The sequence below is a fragment of the Elephas maximus genome, chromosome 3, assembly GCF_024166365.1.
Source record: "Elephas maximus indicus isolate mEleMax1 chromosome 3, mEleMax1 primary haplotype, whole genome shotgun sequence".
NCBI classification, from domain to species: domain Eukaryota; kingdom Metazoa; phylum Chordata; class Mammalia; order Proboscidea; family Elephantidae; genus Elephas; species Elephas maximus.
The window spans coordinates 68,069,438-68,089,867 of record NC_064821.1 but is presented as its reverse complement, the minus strand read 5'-3'; the positions used below and the strand labels follow the sequence as shown (position 1 = coordinate 68,089,867).

The 20,430-nt window shown below is 49.7% G+C and overlaps 2 protein-coding genes across 10 annotated transcripts in view; one reads left to right on the top strand and one right to left on the bottom strand.

The window, feature by feature from the left end:
- LOC126072784 (interferon alpha-inducible protein 6-like) overlaps positions 1-20,430 on the top strand; it is an 88,585-nt gene that overhangs the window by 3,843 nt on the left and 64,312 nt on the right. The window lies entirely within an intron of this gene.
- The window catches only part of FAM76A (family with sequence similarity 76 member A), a 99,660-nt gene that overhangs the window by 58,065 nt on the left and 21,165 nt on the right, over positions 1-20,430 (bottom strand). For 2 of the 9 annotated variants that reach the window (XR_007516572.1, XR_007516578.1), the window contains 4 exons: positions 13,570-14,117; positions 7,616-7,844; positions 5,601-6,339; positions 4,765-5,454 (listed from right to left, as the gene is read on the bottom strand). The exons of 1 other annotated variant lie outside the window; for it this stretch is intronic. The gene's annotated coding sequence lies outside the window, so the exon portion shown is untranslated. Of the gene's footprint in view, positions 1-4,764; positions 5,455-5,600; positions 6,340-7,615; positions 7,845-8,005; positions 8,192-13,569; positions 14,118-20,430 lie in introns of all 9 variants that reach the window. 6 more of the 9 variants (XR_007516576.1, XR_007516579.1, XR_007516573.1 and 3 more) reach the window with 5 other exon arrangements.

Here is a 20,430-nt window from a genome sequence, read left to right as displayed (position 1 = left end):
CAGGAACGTCCTTCTGAAACTCACCTACCTAAAAAACTCCCTTCTATCCTTCCAAACCCAACTCAGACATCCCTATTCAGGGTGCATGGGGAGCCAGAGCTCAGTTTGTTCTCAGTGAGAAAAGCTTCCAGCTGCTGCTCTGATTAGGCAGAGATGCAGAGGCCAGATCTCCATTCCCTGAAGAGGAACTAGAGTGGTCTCCCTCAGATAGAGAATACAAGGCCAGCCCCCTTGCCCTGGGGAAGGGGTATGTAACAGAGCTCTGGGGACAGGGTGACGGTTTGCACATGAAGTGCATAGGCCTTCTGGATGGGAAGGGAAGGACAGCCCTGGCCCTGTCAGGGACATTTGAACTTTGGGAGGCCTGTCCAGGGGAAAGGCAAAGAGGAAGGCCTGGAAATCAAATGGCATTGAAGGGGGGGCCGGTTCCAGCACTGGTGGAGAGAGGTGGGACTGTCTGTGAGTGGGCACACCTTCCTCAATGCTAGCCCAGCCCTCCTGGGGAGACCTGCACCCCAGACAAGTGACCGCGTGTGAACCACAAAAGCTGCTCACAAAAGGGCTATAACATCAAGAGGCTTGGAGCCCTCCTCCCCACAATGGAGAAAAACAGTGAGGAGCACTTCCAAGGCAGCTGCCCCTCAGGCCTCCCCCACCCAGCCCCTCTTATAATCCAGAAATTCTTTTGCAGTTAAGTATTTGTGCATGTGTGGGTGGGGTGGGCCCCATTCTGGTTGCTCAAGCCCCAGTTCCAATGTTTGCCACAGCTGGCTTGTCCCAGGGCCCCAGAGAAGTTCTGTTTGTAGCAGAGTTGGTGGGGGCACTGTCTGTGCCCCAAACCCTATCTCCGCAGCTTGTGTCCAAGAGCAGAAGCTGGGGCTGAACCCCCTGACATGATGCTCACTCACCATTCAAGCCCGAGCAGAGTCCTGCCTCGGCCAGGGCCATTCACAGAGGGGCAGGTATAGTGGGCTTCTGTCCTCAGAAGGAGGTGGGTCTCAAACATCCCACCCCACTGAGACCTGTTAATTTCACCTCTGTCTGGAAGGTTAACATCCAGGGACATAAGTGTGTGTCTCCCAGCTCCTTCGGGGGGGCACCGTGTCTAATTAATCTCATTCCCAGTTCTGGGTACATGCCTGGCACACAGTAGGGGCTCAATATATGTGAGAATTCAGCCTGAGGCCAGTCTCCTCCACTCCCATCCATCTGTCCCTCCCCAATCCTCATGGAAAGTGGGGGCTGGATCTCCTGTTCCCAGACCCTTCCCCTGGCCCCCACCCCCATGATACTGATGTCCATATTGAGCAGGCCTATGGGGAAGAGGAGGCCATGCATCCCCTTTAACACTGTGGCCCAAGCAGACACAGGCTCCTAACCCTTTTCTTAATGTTCTTTAGCACAGACAAGGCTGGGATTCTCAGATAAGGCAGTGGAGCATAACAGTCAAGAATTCTCTGGAATCCCACAGACCTGGGTTCGTGTCCTTCTCTGTCACCTCCTAGCTATGTGCCCTTAGGGAAGCTTTTTCTTCATCTCTCTGTGACTCGGTTTCCTCCTCTGTAAACTGAGATAATAATAGTACCTACTGCCTAGCTGTTGTTGTTATGAGATTAGATAATGAATGAAAAGGGTTTAGCGTGCTGCCTGCCTGGCACATAGTAAGCATTCAATAATTCAATGTTAGTTGTTATTATTAAGGACTTGCATAAAATAAAGAGAAAATAGCCAAATAACATGCAAGAATTCGATAATTCAACTTTGGAGCCAGGCCTTGCTCTCTGGGGCTCAAAGGCCCTGTTCTTCCTGGCCTATCTCCAAAGGGTGGACACCAAATTAGGGCCCCCACCCAGAAGCATGGAGTCCCTGGGTAGTGCAAACAGTTATGCGCTCAACTATTAGCCAAAAGGTTCGTGGTTTGAACCCACCCAGAGATTCCTCAGAAGACAGGCCTGGTGATCTGCTTCCAAAAGGTCACAGCCTTGAAAACCGTACGGAGCAGTTCTGCTCTGCACATATGGGATTGCCATGAGTCAGAATTGACTTGACAGCAGCTAACAACACAGGAGCATACACCCTGGCATCTGATTCCCTTGAGGGGCATCAAGAGGTGGGCAGCTATGCCCCCAGGGTTTGAGATCTGAGGCCTCTGCAATTCTCAGGATGAATGATACCGGAAAGGACCAGTCCCTGGAGGGGAGACGGGACCTCCCACAGAGGTGTGGCCTCCCTTTGGACCTGTGCAGGATAACTCTTTATCTTCTTTCTGCAGCCATTTACTGGGCACTGGTCTGTGCCAGGCACTGTGCAGTGGAAGAGATCCAGTTCCCACCCACTTGGAACTCTCAGTGCACAACACAGTAGACCGCCCAAATATCCATGATCTCCCTGCTCCCTCCTTGTCATACCTCCTTACCTTCCATCTCCTTCCACCCACCCTTGTCAGCCTGCACAGACCACATCATCCCATTCACAAAGAATGAGGCAGGATGATGGTCACCGAACAGAACTAATGCCAACAGGTACTCCATGGACTTTCAGAGACACATAGCTGAGTCCAACGTTGGGTCACCTGGGGAAAGCTGGTAGCCCTCTCAGAGTCCAGTTTTCTCATTTGTAAAACGAGGAGAGGGCATCGTAGCCTCTGGGCCCTTCCTGCTCTAAGACGACTGCTGAGCTTGGAGTGCAGGCTTCTGAATCCCCTCAGCTGTGTCAGATCCCAGCCCTCTGAGGGTGGATTTTATTTTTGGAAGCAGCCAAAAGCCACACTGTGGTGCCAAGTTTGGTGATTAAGGTGGGTAACGACACTGGGAGATGCCATGTTTGGTCACAAATAAGGGTGGCTAGAAACTAGGCGGGTGGCTCTGCATTCTGGGACTATACCCTAGGACAAGTCCAGAAATAGATCCCATCTCTGTGGCTGACTGGCTCTAAAATGTTGAGATCCTCTGTCATCATCTCTGGACCTCAGTTTCTTCATCTGTAAAATGGGGCAGGGGAGAAGTTGTATTCTCACACAGACCCAGAATGTATTTCCCAAATGTTCATTTGAGGAGTACCTTTCTTTTTAAGTGGGAAACCCTGTGGTGTAGTGCTTAAGTGCTACAGCTGCTAACCAAGAGGTGGCAGTTCAAATCCGCCAGGCACTCCTTGGAAACTCTATCAGGCAGTTCTACTCTGTCCTATAGAGTTGCTATGAGTCCGAATCGACTTGACAGTACTGGGTTTGGTTTTTTGTTTCTCTTTAATAAGCATCTTCCATTTATCTAGAGATTTTCCTTATTCTTTAAGGGCTTCTCCACTCTCATACCCTTGAAACTCCACTCACATCCCTTCCCTGCAGTGGCTCCCACATCCCTTAATGCTACATACAAGTGTGGTCACCTGGTGGCAGTACAGCTTCATCCTGGAATCTTCCCATTCAAGAGCCCCTCCATAATTACCAGCAGCCCGCTCCCTGGGGCAGGCCCCAGGATTGACTCCAGAGGCTGAGATGAATCAGACACCACCTCTGCTCTGCAGCTGACACTCCAGGAGCTCTCAGGAGGGGTCCATCCTGGGGATCCATGCAAGGTCTGTTCTCTCCTCTCCCTTCCAGATACTCAGTCCTACAGCTCTGGGATCACCAAGCTCCTGAGCATGGCACTCGAGGGCCTCTGTGATCAGATCTTACCCACAGCCTGAGCCACAGGGGTTTAAAGGAAATGAGAAGGACTCCATATACACCTTTTCTTGGCTGAGCAGCAGAGGATGGAGCTGGGAACAGAGTATTCCTAGGTCCAGTCTGGAAAAGGACCTGGGCCAATAGAGGGCCTGGGTCAATAGCAGCTGGTAGGAGGTGAGGCAGAGGATGCTTGTGGCTTCCTGTGAGGAACTGGGAAGCCACTTCCTTTAAGCAGATGGCTTGGGGAAAGGCGCAGAGGATTGGGGAGCTCGGGCTTCTTAGCTTGGGGGGGTTAGCACTCAGGAAGGCCTGATGGAGAGACCAAGAGGAGCCTTCTCTTTCCCTTCCCTCTGGTGTCTCCATGAAACAGACAGCTCAGACAGGCAGGGTCACATCTTTCCCACGCACTGTGAAGCCATAGAGAGGAGAGTCAGGTTAGGGGCAGGCAGGCTCATCTGTATAAGGCCACTAAAGAAATGGAGACTTGGTTAGTCAAAGAAGCAGGCCCAAGCACCCAGCCCCAAGTAACCCAGTCCAAGTACTCAGCCACATAACCCAGCTCCAGAACCTAGCCCAAGTACTTGCCTCAAGTTTCTAGCCCCGAGAGTCCATCTCCAAGTTCCTACCTCCAAACACCAGCCCCAGAGAGGTGACCCGTCCCCAGCCAGTGGTTGGCAAGGGCCCACTGCTTACTTAGCTGTATGTGGAATGGCCTCACAGGAGACCTTGTCCCCAATCATTCTCCCAGGATGTATTTACTGAATTGACTTTTCCCTGAAGCCACTATCAAAGGAAATGCCAGCCCAGCCGTGATGAGTAATCACAAAACCCAAACTGGTGCATTTCTACTGCTTTTGTTGTCTTCACACACATTTCCTTGTCCAGTGTGGTGCCCATCCCCCATCCACCCATACCTGCATCCACTGGACAACCAGATCTACCCACCAGGGCCAGAAGCAAGGGGTCAGGGGTCAGGGACAGGAAGGCCTCCTGAAAACAGCCCTGGGCAGAGACAGGGGCTTGGTTTGGGGCCCACCATGATTCAGTCTTGCTGTGTGACTCTGACTAGATCTCTGACCCTGCCTGGGCCTCTGACTCACCTGTGTTTGGCCAGTGAATAGCACTTGCCTGCTTCTCTCAAGAGGTAGGTGTGGGTGGGGGGATGGGAAGTCTTGGTGAAAGGCAGGATGTCTGCTGAGGGCTGCCCAGCTACAGGTGGCAGTAGAATGCGGTAGGTGGCCGTGGTGATGCCACAGGTGTTTTTGGCAGACACGAGGATGTAGCCACTGGTGCCGCACAGCAGCGACAGTGAGTTCTTGATGAGCCAATAGGGTAATCTTCCAGCAGGCATACACCACCAGGAACACAATGCGGTCCAGCTGCTCTAGCTGCTGACCTCTGGATGGGAAGAGGGTCTTCGCTCAGCCATCATCACTCACTCACTCATTCTCTTGGAACCACCAACCCAAGCCCATCCCTGCCTCACTTTTCCCCACTTCGGGCAAGGGCACCTCCAGGCTATGCAGGCACCCAGGCCAGACACCTACCCAAAGGATTTTCCTCTTGACTTTCTAATGATGGCTCCTTCTTCACTCTTCAGGCTCTGCTCAAATGTCACCTGCTCAGAGGAGCCCTCCCTGACCACCTCCTTGAAAGAACCCTCCTTTTTCTCTCTACCACAGTCGTTCTCAAACTTGTCTGCACTACGGAATTACCTACCTTCAAAAAATACTGATGGCTGGGTCTCACCTTAGAGATTGTGATTTCATCGGTCTGGGGTGCAGCCTGGACTGTGGAGTTTTTAAAAAAATCTCTAGGTTATCTCAATGAGAGACAAGTTTGAGATCTATTGCTAATGAGAGATGGACAGATGGATGAATGAGTGAGTCACTGCATTAATAAACACATTTTAAAATTAAGAATCTGTTCTCCCTACCTGTACTTTTCAGGGCTTATGTTATAACGCGAGCGCTGACGAGGCAGTGTTTTCTCAACCTCGCGGCTCACACACGACTTTTTTCCAGCCCTGGAGAAACGCCCCTCTCCGCCTTTCCCAAACAAGGCCACGGGGCGGGGCTTCCGGGGCCGGTTGGGTGACGTCACGGAAGGAGGCGTGCCCGGAGCCAGCCTCGCCTTCTGATTGGCGAGCGCGGGGCAGCCCTGGCCAGACTCTCTGCAGCTGCTGTCAGAGCAGAAGCCCTGGGAATGGAAGGCGAAGGAGCGTCGTGAGGCGTCGGCGTAGACAGCCACGGGGCCATGCAGCTGCAGCACCAGCTTCAGCTTGTCGGCATCATCCGAGAGCAAGTTCACCAGCCAGCGAGGCAGAGGGTGGGCACCGAGCGGTTCACGTGGCACAAGCAGTTCTAGGCCAGCGGAGGGGACGCTCTGCGGCTGCCTGTGCCCGCGGTGGGAGGGGCAGAAAGGGTGTGACCCGGCCTCGGGGGCGCTCAGCAGATCACCCCACAAAGGCTATTTCGAGGTCGCTGACCTCAGCGAGGAAAGTCCCAGAAACACAGCCCCACCCTCCCACACACTCCTGGGCACTCTCCGCTTTTCCCCCAACCCCAGTCTCAGTCCCAGAGGAGCCGCGGGATGCGGAACTGCAGACCTGGTTTCTAATCCTCTCTGTGTGACCCTGAACAAGAGTCTTGCCTTCCGGGTCTCAGGCTACTCACCTGTAGAATGAAATGGTACCCTGCATTAAATGACGTGATGTAGTTAGTCCCCAGTCCTGGGCTTGGAGATGTTAGGTGCTTGGTAAATAGTCATTACTTTTTCCCTGGCCCTGACACTGCCAACTGACTTGCTCTGTGGCCTGAGCAATTCATTTAACCTTTGGGAGCCTAGCTTCCTTCATCCCTAATTAGAGAATTGTCCTTCCAGCCCTGAGGTCCTTACAAACTAAGACTTCTCGAGTCATGGAGTCCATGACAGCTGAGACCCAGCTTGGCTTCCTGGTATCCAGCCAAGTGCCTTTTTCCTCATCTACTTTCCCCACAACCTTGCCACCCCCAGCCCTGGGTCCTCTACATCATCACTTCTCTGAGGTTCCTCTGACAAATGAGCTTCCTCATCCTCCCTGAGGTGGCTCTAATGAGGTGGTGCCTAAAAGGCCTGGGCTCCTCAGGGATTGTACGTGGTCTTAGGGTGTGCAGGGACCTTCAAGAGAGCTCACACAACCTTCTGTGATGTTCCTACCCAGGTTGAATCACTCTCCTGCTTAAAACCCTTCTGTGGCTCCCTATGCCGCTTAGGCCACTTATCAAGACCCACGAGACCATGCTCAGTCTCTAGGCTCAGCCAAGCCCCCTTCCCTATGCCCTCCCTGGCTCTAGCCAGACCAACTTCTTTCAGCTCTTTCCAATCATTCAGATGTTAGCGTACACCACACATGGTTCCCTCTGCTGGAACAAGGTCTGCTCCACCTCCTCACCTTTCATCTGGCTAACTCCTCACCCGTGACCATCCTAATCCCTAAAATTGGTGCCTGTCCAGATGGGGCTGGTAAGTAACTCCTGACCTCACTCCCCTCAGCCACTCCCCTTCTTGCTTCAGCCCCTGTGGACCAGCCCCTACTTTCTTGCCAATCATGTTTCTCTTCTCTATTAGAATGTAAGTTACAGGAGGGCAAGGATGACTTGTTTGTCACTGTGTGCCCTACACAAAGTAGGTTTTCCATAGGAGTTTAACGAATGAACAAGTGACGGAGTGAGTGAAGCTCTGCCCAGTGCTTGGCTAGTCTCTGCTTACCTACCGCCAAAGGCAGCTCATTACTCCTGAAGCCTGCCCTATCTGCCTGTTTGAAGGCCTTCAATTCCTACCCGCCCCCAACCAATGCCCCAGAGATTCCTGGGGCTGAGGCCCAAAGAAGGCAAAAGCCTTGCCTGAGGTACAGCTGCTTGATGCACAGCCAGGCCCACCTGCCTGCCCTGAGGGCATATGCAGGCTCACCTAGACTTGGTAGGGCCTGTAGGTCCCAATAGTCAGATCCCTCCTGGCCTGGATCCCCTCACAGGCCTGGAATTTGAGGCAACCTCACAGTCCATATTCTCCTTTGCCCAGGTGAACTCCTGCTGGGACAGGGATACCAGCTCCCCAATCAGGCTGAGAGGAGTCTAGGAAGGAAGCACTTTCAGGAAGTGTTGAACTTCTGCTGCGTCATTCAGCCCCCATGCCAGCCCTGTAAGGCAAGAGACAGATGCTGTTTGCATTTTACAGATGCACAGACCAAGGTTCCAGATGGATGCTACTTGCTGAGTCACACAGCAAGGCAGTGGCAAAGCCGGGCCTGACTTCAAAGCCTCACCTCTTTCCTCTGTCCCTCAGCTTGGCACCTCTTACCTACCTGCCTCGTTCCCAGGCCCATTCTGCCCGCAGTGTCAGGAGTACCGTGGGTCTCATGGCTTCTGTTTCCCACAAGTGGGTGTCGTGCCCCGTGAGGCCTCAGCAGCTATGCCTGGGCACGGTCAAAGGGCTAGCTGAATGCTGGGAGCCATCCTTCCTCTTGCGCCTGGTCACTCCCTGAAACTGCAGAGGGCCCAGTTGTCTGTAAAATGGACAATTGTTGCTTCGCAGGGCCTCAGTGTGCCAGGACTCGGGGAAAGTTGCTCTTCTCTCCTCCAGACCAACTCACCCTTGAGGACAGAGCCTCCTCCAGGGTCTCTGTGGTGGTAAAACTCCACCACAAACCACAAACAGCCTGGTCCTTGATAGGGTCACAGCTCCTGGGTAGGGCAGGTCCAGCTCCCCCAGCCTTAGCCCCTCTCTCCTTGGAGGGGGTCCCTGTTAGAGAACCAGCTCTCTTGCCATGTCTGCTCCCTCTACTGTCTGTGGCCTTTGAGGAGCCATTTCCCAGGGCATGGGGCCACTCCTGCCTAGTCTGTCTTCCCTATTTCCTTCCACAAATGTTTATTGATGCCCACCCTGTCCCTGGCCCTTGGCATATAGAGCTGCATAAGCTCAGTGCCTGTCCTTGCAGATGAAGCTCACAGTTCTGTGGGGAGATGGACAAGGAAACCAAGTTACCATTCATTCACCCACCCAAATCCTATTGTGCTCCCTGTTGCTGCCCTCACCCCCACAGTCGGCCTTCCACATGCAGTCTGGGCAGTCCTGTTAAAACGGAGGTCAGAACATGTCACTCTTCTACTCATCCCCTCCCCTGGTTCCCTGTCTCAGAGGAAAAGCCAGCGTCCTTGCTGTGACCTACAAGGCCCTGCATGATCTACCTCATCGCCTCCCACTCTCCCCTCTGATCACTCCATTCTGGCTGTTTTCAACATGCAGATGTGCTCCTGCCTCAGGCCTTTGCACTTGCCCTTGGTCCTGACAGCAATGTCTTCCCCCAGGTGTCTACGTAGCCTCCCTTGTTCACTCAGGTGTCTCCAACCTCATCCAAGGCCTTCCCTGGCTGCCCGTCTGAATACTACTTCCTAGTTCCCTTCTTCCCCTCTATCCAGCTTTAATTTTTTCCTTAGCACCTACCAAATGACCTGTAATTATTTATTGTCTCCTCCCTTATAAGAATGTAAGTCCCACGAGCAGATATCCTGAGGTTTCCCATCACGGGAAAAAGAGAAAGAGGGAAAAGAACACCAGAAAAACTTGGGGGGAGAGGGAAGGAGGGAATAACTTGAATACTATAATCAATGTCACTGAATTGTACATGTGAAAAAAAAAAAAAAAAAGGCAATGCTATGACTACTAAAACCCAAAAACCTAACCCATTGCCATCAAGTCGATCCCAACTCATAGCGACCCCATAGGACAGAGTAGAACTGTCCCCATAGGGTTTCCAAGGAGTGGCTGGCCAACCTTTTGGTTAGCAGCCAGTCTCTTCACCACAGCACCACCAGGGCTCCTTCCGACTACTGCTAGATGATATTTCAGACCTCAGTAAGTGAGACAACTTGATGTGGGTGAAGGGATAGACCAACGGATCCAGGGACTAGAACAGGACGTCCGCAGAGAGACCCAGTTACATGCTGCCACCACCACCACCACCAGGTGCCGCTGAGTTGATTCTGACTCATGGCGACCTCGTGTGTCAGAGTAGAACTGCAGACAGGAATTGTGTATTTGATAAAGGTGGCATCTCAAAGTAGGAGAGGATGGACTCTAATAAATGGTGTTGGGACAGCTAGGTAGTGAACCAGAGGAAGAAAAAAATTAGCACCAGGATGAGCTCCAAATGGATCAAAGACTTAGATGTAAAAAGAAAGGAACTATAAAAGCGCAAGAGGAAAATATGGGAGGATTTATAATCTCATACTGGGAATAAGTCTAACCATGACTCAAAAATCCAAAAACCATAAAAAAAAAAGATTAATACAGTCAACTAATGACAAATTTGGGAGAAATATTTTCAAATCAGATCACAGGCAAAGAATTTTCTCTAATAAGTTATTCTTAGAAACTTCATTAAAGGGAGTGTCTTAGTTATCTAGTGCTGCTATGACAAAAATGCCACAAGTACCTGGCTTTAACAAAGAAATTTATTCTCTCACAGTCTAGGAGGCTAGAAGTCTGAATTCAGGCTGCCAGCTCCAGGGGAAGGCTTTCTCTATCAGCTCTGGTGGAGGGTCCTTGTCATCAATCTTTCCCTGGTCCAGGAGCTTCTCAGCGCAGTGACCCGGGGTCCAGAGACTTGCTCCACTCCTGGTTCTTCATTCATCGTGGCATGAGATCCCTTGCCTCTCTGCTTGGCTTCTATCATACCTCAAGAGAGTGACTTAAAATAATCCTGTAGATTGTGTCCTGCCTCATTAACATAACTGTCTTTAATCCTGCCTCATTAAGATCAAAGACAATTTAAAATGCATAGAATAAATACATCAGATCACAAAATGGGGGACAACCACACAATACTGGAAATCACGGCCTAGCCAAGAAGACACACATTTTGGGGGGACACAATTCAATCCATAACACGGACCAGCATAGGCACAGAATATGAACTGACAGTTCCTAGAAAAGTAATACAAATGGCTTTTAAACTTATGAAAAGAAGTACAAACTCAAAAGGAATGTAAATAAAAAAAACTACACTGGGACACCATTATCAGTTTGGCAAAAAAATCCAAAAGTTTAGTAACATACTCTGTGGGCAATTCTGTAAGAAAACAGCCCTCTCAGACATGCTGGTGTGAATATTAATTGGTACACATCCCAAAAAGGGTGTTTTGGCAAAATTGATCAAAATGACAAATGCAGCCAAATATTCTCCTTCTGGGAGTTTATCCTTCAGGTATACTTGTACAAGTGAGGAATGAGTTATTCTCTGCAGCACTGTTTGCAATAGCAGAAGACTGGAAACAACCTGACAGTCCATTAGTTGGGGGCTAGGTTAGATATAGCACAGTCCATTTCTATAATGGAATACCATGCAGCTAGGAAAAGTAATGAAGATCAGTGTGTCCTAATAGGGAAAGGTCTGTATCATGGATTGAATTGTGTTCCCCAAAACTATGTGTATCAGATTTGGCTAGGCTGTGATTCCGAGTATTGTGTCATCATCCACCATTTTGTCATCTGATGTGATTTTCCTATCTGTTCTAAATCCCATCATTATGATGTTAATGAGATGGATTAATGGCAGTTATGTTGATGAGCTCTACAAGATTACAATGTGTCTTAAGCCAATCTCCTTTGAGGTATAAAAAAGAGAAGCGAGCAGAGAGACATGGGGACCTCATACCACCAAGAAAGCAGCAACCAGGAGCAGAATGGGTCCTTCCAACCCAAGGCTCCTGTGCGGAGAAGCTCCTAGTCCAGGGGAAGACTGATGACAAGGACCTTCCCCCGGAGCCAACAGAGAGAGAATGCCTTCCCCTGGAGCGGCACCCTGAATGCAGACTTCTAGCCTACTAGACTGTGAGAGAATAAACTTTTGTTTGCTGAAGCCATACACTTGTGGTATTTTTGTTACAGCAGCACTAGATAACTAAGACAGTCTGAAAAGGATATTAAGTTTAAAAAGCAAGGTGCAGAGCTGCACATATGGTATTCCATCTCTTGCAGGAAAATTATATATTCATATTCTTACTGGGTGGCAGTATAACCATTGATTAAAAGCACAGATTCTGGAGCCAGACCACCTAGCTTAAGTTTAAAAACAGGTTGTACTACTAAGAGCCTGTGCAATCTTAGGCAAGTTATTGAACCTCTGTGTGCCCTAGTTTCCTTATCTTTAAAATAGGGTAAATCAGAGTTACCTCACAGGGTTAGGTCATAAGGATTAAATGAGTTAACCTTTTAGAACAAGGTTTGACACACAACAAGTGCTGAATAAATATATGTATACATTTATATAAAGACATCTTAGAAGGACAACCAAGAAACTAATAAATGTGACTGGTGGAGGAGAGGGAATAAGGAGATGGGGACAGAGATGGGAGCAAGACTTTGCAGGTCCTTGGCATTTTTTCAGCTTTTTATGTTTTTCTTTTTGAATCATATGAATGTTTTATCCAAAAATTAAAATTATTTTAAAACATAAACCATATTGCTCTCCTGTTCAAAAACCCTCAGTGATTTCTATCACGTTTATAACAATATCGAATATCCTTACTGTGGCTGGTAAGGCCTACCAGCATATGAACACCCCCCTCCCCCTCACACACTCTGTTTCAGCCCCACAAGCCTCCCTGCTGTCTCTAGAGCCTGCCAGGCATACTCCCGTCTCAGGGCCTTTGCACTGACTGTTCCCTCATTTCATTCAGGTCTCTGCTCAAATGTCATCTCTGAAGAGAGGCCTTCCGTGACCTGAAAAAAAGCAGCTCTGGACCCCTGATTCCCAATGCTCTGTATCCCCTTCCCTGTTCTGCTTTTCTTTAAAGCATGTATCATGCCTGACATAGATCTGTTGATTATCTCCACCCACTTTCTCTTAGTTATCTAGGGCTGCTATAACAGAAATACCACAAATTTTTTCTCTCAAGTTTAGGAGGCTAGAAGTCCAAATTCAGGGCCAGCTCCAGGGGAATGCTTTCTCTCCCTGTCAGCACTGGGGGTAGGTCCTTGTCATCAATCTTACCCCGGTCTAGGAGCTTCTTAGTGCAGGACCTTTGGGTCCAAAGGATGTGCTCAGCTCCCAGCTCTTCTTTCTTGGTTGTAATGAGGCCCTTCCTCTCTGCTCAATTCTCTCTCCTTTTATCTTTTATAAAAGGTGTGACTCAAGCAAGGGTGGTACATTCCACCCCAATCCTCATTAATATAACCTAATCATGCCTCATTTACATAATGGAGAACTCACTCCCAGATGGGACCATAACCACAGGCATAACCAAACCCATTGCTGTCGAGTGGATTCCAACTCACAGGGACCCTATAGGGCAGAGTAGAACTGCCCCATAGAGTTTCCAAGGAGTGCCTGGTGGATTTGAACTGCCAACCTTTTGGTTAGCAGCCGTAGCTCTTAACCCACTACACCACCAGGGTTTCCACCACAGGCATAGAGGCTAGGATTTATAACACATAATTGCATCAGATCACAAAATGGAGGACAGCCACACAGTACTGGGAATCATGCCCTAGCTAAGTTGACATGAATTTGGGGGGGGACACAACTCAATCCGTAACACACTTCTAAGTCTCAAGAGTGTAGGGACTGTGTCTAACTTGTTCACAGCTGTATCTTCAGACCCTAGGACAGAGCCTGGATCATAGTAGGGCTTCAACAAATGTTGAATGAATGAACGAAATGAGACGCTAATGGCACACAGTGAAGGCTCAATAAGTGTGACTTCCCTTTCTTTCCCTGAGACATCTTCTTACTCCTCTCTACCTTCCTCCTCTAGGAATACCTCCCATGGGACCATATGGGCTCCTTCTCTCAGGGTCCCTCCGGTTAGTTCTCTCCCAGCTCTATTCTCCTCTCCAAGTGGCCTTTACATTCAGCTATTTACCTGAGAATATGACATGTCTCTTCTCATGTTTCTTCCATTAGACAATCGTTCCTCTGTGCAGGAACTGTGGGAACCATGGTGGGAACCATGGTGGGAACCATGGTGGGAACCATGACTTTCTCCTTTCCCAGGGCCCTGTCCATGGAGCTCCCCGCGGGGACCACTGTGTCATTTCCTGACTCTGGTAAGGAATTTTAGGCTTCTTCCCCATCTCTTATCAGTAAGTTCCTGCTGGAGTCTAAATGAAATCATGCTTGCTATGATGAAGAATGAGTCTCTTCTCAGTTCCCTAGGATCTCTGAGGGAGCAGCTGGGCCACCTCTTTCCTGAAACCCATTGATGGTTTCAGGGGCTTGTGGGTGGACCCTCACCGTAGAGTCTCCAGTCCAGGTTCTCAGGCAGAGACATGCTGGCCAGCTGCTTGGCAGGAAAGGGCTGCCTTTACCTGTCTTGGAGGATCTCAGCTGGCTACACAGGGCTGCCAGTTTCCTGGGATTGGCTGGTCCATTAAATGTTTGGAGATCAGGTGAAAGGTGTGGTGGACATGACTGTGGGAGTTAATGAAAATGAATGAGAGAAAGGTTGGCATCTATGACCTTGACCACCTCACTCCCACCCCCCCCTTAGCTGATCCATCCTTTCATTCAACCAGAACAGAGTAAAAGTCAGGAGCATCTACTATGTGCCATGTGCCCAGCTGTGTTATCCTACGTCTCGATTTCTCCACCTGTAAAATGGGGGTAAGAGTACCCCATGATTAATAATGGTGAGAACTAACTGGGCTATTGTACATAACCTGACCCGCTGCTGTCGAGTCAATTCGGACTCATAGTGACCCTATAGGACAGAGTTAAACTAACCCATAGGGTTTCCAAGGAGCAGCTGATAGATTTGAACTGCCAACCTTTTGGTTAGCAGCTGACTGCTTAACCACTGTGCCACTAGGGCTTCAAATGTATGTAAATATTTGTAAATAATGTTGTTGTTGTTGCTAGGTGCCCTCGAGTCAGTTCCGACTCACAGCAACCCTATGCACAGCAGAACGAAACACTGCCTGGTCTTGCGTCATCCTCACAATCATTGAAACTATTGTTCCAGCCACTGTCAATCCATCTCATTGAGGGTCTTCCTCTTTTTCACTGAACCTCTACTTTACCAAGCATGATATCCTTCTCCAGGGAGTGATCTCTCTTCATAATATGTCCAAAGTATATGAGACACAGTCTCGCCATCCTTGCTTCTGAGGAGCATTCTCGTTGTACTTCTTCCATGGTAGATTTGGTCATTCTTTTGGCAGTCCGTGGTATATTCAATATTCTTTGCCAATGTCATGAGTCAAAGGTCAATTTTTCTTTGGTCTTCCTTATACATGGTCCAGCTTTCACACACATATGAAGCAACTGAAAACTTCATGGCTTGGGTCAGGTACACCTTAGTCTTCAAGGTGACATCTTTACTTTTCAACACTTTAAAGAGGTCTTTTGCAGCAGATTTGCCCAATGCAATACCTCTTTTGATTTCTTGACTCCTGCTTCCATGGGTGTTGATTGTGGATCCAAGTAAAATGAAACCCTTAATTAACTTTAATCTTTTCTCTGTTTATTGTGATGTTGCTTATTGGTCCAGTTGTGAGGATTGTCTTCTTTATGTTGAAGCGTAAATAATACTTGTAAATAATACTCATTGTAAATACTCAATAAACATGTTTTAGTCTTATTTAATCAACAAAATGGAGAGATGCTAGCTCTGGGCTAGGCCCTCAAGGGTCCAGTGGGAAATGCAGATATTTATAAAATAAACTCCAAGTAACAGGGTATTCGGCAACATGATGAGGCTGGAAGCTCTGAGCCCCCCACTTGTCTGTTGCTTTGCTGGGTGACCTTGGGGAAGACATACCCTCTCTGGTCCTGCCAAGAAGAAGATGGGAGTTGGGATGGGGACTGAAGCCTGGAAATAAGATAAGGCAAAAGATTGGGGCTGAGCCAGCCAACCCCACCTTCTAATAGGCTGGGTCCTCCAAGTGCGACTAGCGGGCAAGGCCTTCCCTATCTCTGAACCTCAGTTTCCTCTTCTAAACTGTGGGGACCATGACATCAGATGGCAGTGGCAGGGTGGTTGTGAAGATGCAGGAAGAGGACAGACAGCAAGCTTGGAGGTGCTGTGTCCCTGTGTGGGAGCAGCACCAGCCTCAGCCCACCTGAGGCTGTGGAGGACGTTCTTGCTGAGCTCCAGATCCTCCTTGCCGCTGCAGCTACTCCGGCGAGGGATGAGGTAGTGTTGGAAGAGGCTGAGAGTCCAGTCCTTGCCATGCCCCATGAAGTCTGCCATAGGGTTCACCAGGATGTGGGGCTGCAGCTCAGAGCTAAGGACTTGTGTGCAGGGGATATCTAGGGGTAGAGGCACAAGAGGACTCCTGGATTTCTGCTCCCACCCCAGGCCAGAAGGGACAGGATGGCTGGTCCAGCTTGTGGTCCATTCCTTACCACCCTCCCCATTCTCGTGACCCTAGTGAATTTATGGGATGGGGTGATTTCTGCCACTTTATCTAGTCTCTCCTTCAGACTGGGGGATTTTCCCTTAAACTGGGGGCAGGGGTGCGTGTCTTCCAGTCTTTACATAAACAATGACACTATCTAACATCTTCTATACACTTACTATGTAACAGGCACTTAACATGTGTCATCTTAGTTCATCATGTAACATAGGCTTTATCAATATAACCACTTCACAGATAAGAGGCTTTAAAGAGTTTAGGCAACTTGTTCAAGGCCATGCAATCACAGGCTCGTGTCAGGGAAAGGAGGCAGCGTGAGCCCGGTTCAGAAAGACTGGAGGCCAAATCCCAGCTTTTCCACTCATTCATGAGCTTCTACTCATTCACTTCGGAAAAGTCTCTGGAGCACTTTAACCCCAGTTTCCCCTGTCTGCATAGCAGGAAGGGTGATTCTACCACAGGCAGATAATGCATGTAGAATCCCTAGACCAGGGCCTGGCACACAGCAGGTACTCGGTAAAGGGTGTTTCTCCTCCCTTCCTCCTCTCCCTCCACAGTAGGGACCTGTCATGGATTGAGTTGTATCCCCCCAAAATAACGTGTATCAATTTGGCAGCCATATTGTGTGACTACCATTTCGTCATCTGATGTGATCTTCCTGTGTGTTGTAAATCCTACCTCTATGATATCAATGAGATGGGATTAGCGGCAGTTATGGTAATGAGGCAGGACTCAGTCTACAAGATTGGATTGTGTCTTGAGCCAATCTCTCTTGAGATATAAAGGAGAGAAGCAAGCAGAGAGACATGGGGGGCCTCATACGACCAAGAAAGTAGTGCCAGAAGACCAGCGTATCCTTTGGACCTATGGTCCCTGCACTAAGAAGCTCCTAGACCAGGAGAAGATTGATGACAAGGACCTTCTACCAGAGCCAACAGAAAGAGAAAGCTTTCCCTGGAGCTGATGCCCTGAATTTGGACTTCCAGCCTATAAGACTGTGAGAGAATATATTTCGCTTTGTTGAAGCCATCCATTTGTGATATTTCTGTTATAGCAGCACTAGATACCCAAGACAGGACCCCAGGTCAGGGCACTTGCCAGGCCAGGCTGAGCTGGCCGTCTCAGAGGGATAGTATTTGTGTTTCCTTCTCCCAGGTGAAAAGATCTGAAGGGCTGCTGAGAGCCCCCACCTCTCACCCACAATCCCACATCCCTCCTATCCCAGGGAACCTCAGTCTGCTGGGAGGCGAAATGAAAACACCCAGTCTGATGGATAATCACCCCAATCAGAGAGGGGGGACAGCAGCCTCAGGCCTGACCCTGCCTGAGATACTCAACCAAGTGCTGAGAAGCTCTCGTTGCACAGGGGGTAAAACTGGGCTGTGCAGACACAGGGATCAGAGATTGGTGCTCTGGCAGGGATGGGGCTCTGTCCTGTATCCACTGAGCTGGTGGGACCACTCTTGCTGGGGAAAGCAGACTGTGTCAGATGGACAGCAGCTTGAGAAGTTGGCATAGTCCTGCTGGCATTATCAAAGCGAGAGCCCAGTGGGTAGCTAAAGCCATGCATAGCATAGTAAACAGGAATTGGCCTGAGGGTCTATGGCACCCTGAGTTGGACATACTTCCACTCACTGCCCACTGACATCCATCCTGTCCCCCTAGGGTCTCACTCAGATCTCAAAGACTGCAGGAGATGCCACTGGTCACTGAAACAAAGAAGGCTCCCCTACCCCAACAGGGCCCCAAGACTCAGGAAATAAGCAAGCCCCCCACCAAGACAGAAGGGACTAAAAGTAGACTGCAAGGAGACCCCAGGAAGCAGACGGCTCTGTGCCAGGAATACTCCCCACTCCAACTGCTAGTTCCATTCCTTGGAGAAGGCTGCTGAGGAAGGAAGGGGAGTTCTGCTCAGAGGCAGAGGGATGGTCAAGTTAACCTGGCCCTCACCTGGGAGTCCCAGAACTGTGGCAGGATGCTCCCCTCACCTGGGAATCTCAGAGCTGATGCAGGATGCTCTGCATCCAGACTGCCTGCTCCTTAGTGCCACTGTCATTGAGGAGGCAGTGAATGTTGGTCCCCAAGGCCATGGTCACCAGCATTGGCTTGTAGCCCACACTGAGGGACTGTTTATGGCTGAACTGGAGAATGATGGCCCACTCTGGGGGGCAGGAGAAAGCATGGAACTGGGCTCCAGAGATCCCCAGAATCCTTGGACCACAGACTTAGGACTCAGGGGACTCCCTGGAGCAACCTCCAAGGCCCTACACCATGCCCACCCACTTCCAAAATATGCCAGCCCACCCTGTAAAGAACTCCAACCTTTCCCAAACATTTCTGTTCCCTTTGAAATAAACCAGCCTCCCCTGGAAGATTCCAACCCTCTCTATTAACATTCCAGCCACCTTCTGTAATATTCCAGTGCCAATCCCACCCCCCCGCCCCTGCCAATACTCTAGCTCCTTTTGAAATAATCCAGCCCTCAGTGACATTCTTTATCCCCCAGTGTGTAACACTCTAGTCTTCTCTGAAGTACCCAACCAGTACTACAACACACCATTCTACTGTTAAACGCCAGCCTCAACTTTAACAATTTTGCAGCACGGTGGTTAAGAGCTATGACTGCTAACCAAGAGGTTGGCAGTTCAAATCCACCAGCCACTCCTTGGGAACCCTATGGGGCAGTTCTACTCTGTCCTATAGGGTCTCTAGGAATTGGAATCAACTCAATAGCAATGGGTTTGGGATTTTTCTTTTTTTTTTTTTTTTAGTTTAGTCTCCAGTCCCCCTGAAATATGCCAACACCCATCATAATACTCTGCACCCCACTCTGATACTCCACATCTCACCCCCATTGTCGTTCTTTACCTCTAGTGAAAATCCTCTAGTCCCTCCAAAAAAAAAAAAAAATTTTGTCCAGCCCCTCTGATATCGCCACGCCTCTGTTGTGCCTTGAGGAAAAGATGGGCTCCAAGTCCTGCCCAGAGCGCATGGTAGTACTACTTGATTCGACTCCTGACAGTTCTTATGTCCTCCCAGGGCTCAGGTGGCTCCTGCCTGTCAGCGTAGGGCAGCGTGAGCACTCCGGACAGAGAAGGCTGTGAGATGACCCCACTGGCTTCCTCACAGTGCTCCAGACAAGCAGAACTCCTCCCTGCTCAGAAGCCTCTCTCCAGGATAAGAGTCCCACTAGCCAGAAACATGACAGTAGTGCCAAAGGTTGGGGGCACCCTGTTCCCAGATGGCATACTCTTCACCTTCCAGGTTGACTTGTCACACGGCCCCTGGGCTGCGTCAGATACTCAAAGCAGCCCCACAGGCTCAGCCTTGGCACCCAGCCCAGCTTTCCCTCTGTGCTGCTCTGAGCACCTGCCCTATGGCTCTGTGGGTCTACTGATTAAAGGGCAGCAAGGCCAAGGCCAGGCTGCCAGTGGCCAAAGAGCACGGTGACCCGGCGGGACCTCTGGTCAGTGAGGAGCAGAGCTGGTTCTTTGGGGCAGGCTCTGTGTATGCGTCATGTACACTTACATGAGGGTAAGTGCAGACAGAGCAGTGAGTCCCTGACCACAGGATGGCTGCATGGATGGGGTTCTGCAACCAGAAGGAACTGGATGCCAAGCCTAGTTCTGCTATGTGACCGTGGGCAAGTCACTTTGCCTCTCTGAGCTGCAGTGGTCTCACCTGTGAAATAGAGATAACAACCCTTGTTCTACCTCCTATCAGTTTTTTCAAGGCTCAAATGAGATAGTGGTTATAGAATGAATCTTTCAATCAACAAATAGTGAACACCTACTATGTGCCAGGCCTGCTTTAGACGTAAGTATAAGGTGATTATTATTTCTCCTTGCCCCAATCAGCTTGTAAGGGTGAGGAGACTAAAATTTGGAGGGAGGGGAGATTTAAAAACTTCTGTTCAGACCTCCTTCCCTGGCTCCTGACTGCCTACTATGCACCTACTGTGTACAAGGTGCTTTCAAAGCCATAATTTCCTTTACTCCCCATCCTGGGAGGCAGGTGTTACTGCTCTGGCTTTATTGATGTGGAAACTTAAGTCCAGAATTGTTAAGTCACTTATCTAAGATAACACAGTTAGTGACCTCTGGAGCCTGAATTTGAACCTCACTGTCTTTGGCAAGGAGCAGGGAACACGGAAGAAGGTGAGAGCATCACCACAGCCTCCCCCTCTCTCCCATGGGGAGATGAGCCAGGTCTGTTCTTGGGAGTCCTAGCAGGGGACCTCAGCCAGTACCGTCCTTCTCCTCTAGGAGTCTCCAGTCCTATAGAGGACTAAAGACTCAGACTCCAAGCAAGACATCTGGAAGTGGACAGGCCTCATCGGGTATCTTGTCCCACCCTGTCCTTGTACA